This window comes from Mytilus galloprovincialis, chromosome 4 (genome assembly GCF_965363235.1).
Source record: "Mytilus galloprovincialis chromosome 4, xbMytGall1.hap1.1, whole genome shotgun sequence".
Classification (NCBI taxonomy): domain Eukaryota; kingdom Metazoa; phylum Mollusca; class Bivalvia; order Mytilida; family Mytilidae; genus Mytilus; species Mytilus galloprovincialis.
In genome coordinates this window covers 84,185,998-84,187,568 of record NC_134841.1, presented here as the reverse complement: position 1 = coordinate 84,187,568, position 1,571 = coordinate 84,185,998, and positions in this window count along the sequence as shown.

Sequence of the window (1,571 nt, the reverse complement as noted above, 5' to 3'; positions counted from 1 at the left end):
CATTGTTAGGGAAGTAATTAACGGGGAATTAAGAACTGGAACGTGGAATTAAAAACACATATTTTCTAATACTTGAAATATTTCATTGAAATAGTTTGAAAGTTTTTATTTATTTATTTTAATTTTATGACCAGAGTGGCTTCTTGTTCATTAATCTTAACTCTTTGTGGGATTTGAAATAGTTGTGAGCAAAAAGCGAATAATTTATACTATATCTTATTTGTCTTTTTCACTGTTAAAATGTACAAATGTATACGTTTTTAGTCACATATGCTTGATGAAGGTAATTATGTCGGTTCCCTAAGGTCGATGCAAAAAATAACATTACGATTATTTAATGGTAGAAATTCTGGTCATGTATGATAGATTAGTATTAACAAGAAAGTAACATAATAATCTTTGATTCGCACACGTGGCTAAATAGATTTATATTCAGATTAATTCTGGTTCTTTGAGATTTGGCTCTACCTGACTCTTATAAAACTATTATATTCCAATCAAAACCCTTGAGGATTAAAGCGTAATGAAATTACAAAATAATCGCAACAGAGTATTTCATTGACAAAGAAAATTCTTATTCCACAACTGAATACTTTATAATAAAATAAACACTCATGTATATAATTTTGATAGTTTTAGGTTCAAGAAGAAAATGACTGACTTTTTATTGAAGTTATAAATTGAATGTATTGAAGATGCAGCGGATTTAGGTTGAAAAATCATCATCCAGAGCCTCGAAGTGACGAAACTAACGTCTGCTATTCTTTTTCTACCTGATTTGGTTAAGAACGCTTCCCAACTTAAACCTCTTAAGAACGTTTGGATCGATGAACCATCATGAGGGGAAGTAACATCATTTCATACAAAAATGTCTCCAGACTTGTTTTTTTATGATATATATGTTAAATTTGTTTGACCCCTTTCAACCTTTTCGGACATATGCCAACGACCCATTTACCTTATATTTACTATATAATTCTGATTATTTATTACAAAAAAACGAATGTAGTGTTATAAAGCATGTTAGGAAGATTTTAAATAACATTAATAAATGTCTAATATGTTAAATCTGTTTCATAAATTACTTCAACAATGTGTAAACAGGTAAAAATGACCACGTCCCCAGTTTCATGACCTTGTAGTTTAAAACATCCTTAATTGTCATTACAATGAAACACAAGAAGATAAAATAACCTTCATCAAATATTTATATTGTTTTAATTTGTTCCGAAATGACACTTCAATCAATTATTCTTTTAGACCTTAATTGAACAGATGTGACAATATGTTCAAATTCACGTTTTCAGATACTTCTATTGTATTTGCAATTTTAGGTAATTTCGAAAAGAAAAAAGAACTGTGTAACAAAAATCTCTAAGAAGTTGAAAATATATTTTTTTTTTTATTAAAATCAATATTTCAAACCTTTGGTTACTGCAAACAAATTGTTGGGTCTTTTTTAAGTTAATTCAAGAGGCGGAGAATAGGCGGATCCTGAGTCGGTGTAAACGCTCAATAAAATTCTATTTTCAGATCTGTTCATTGGGTGACTCAAATAAATTGTTTTTCGG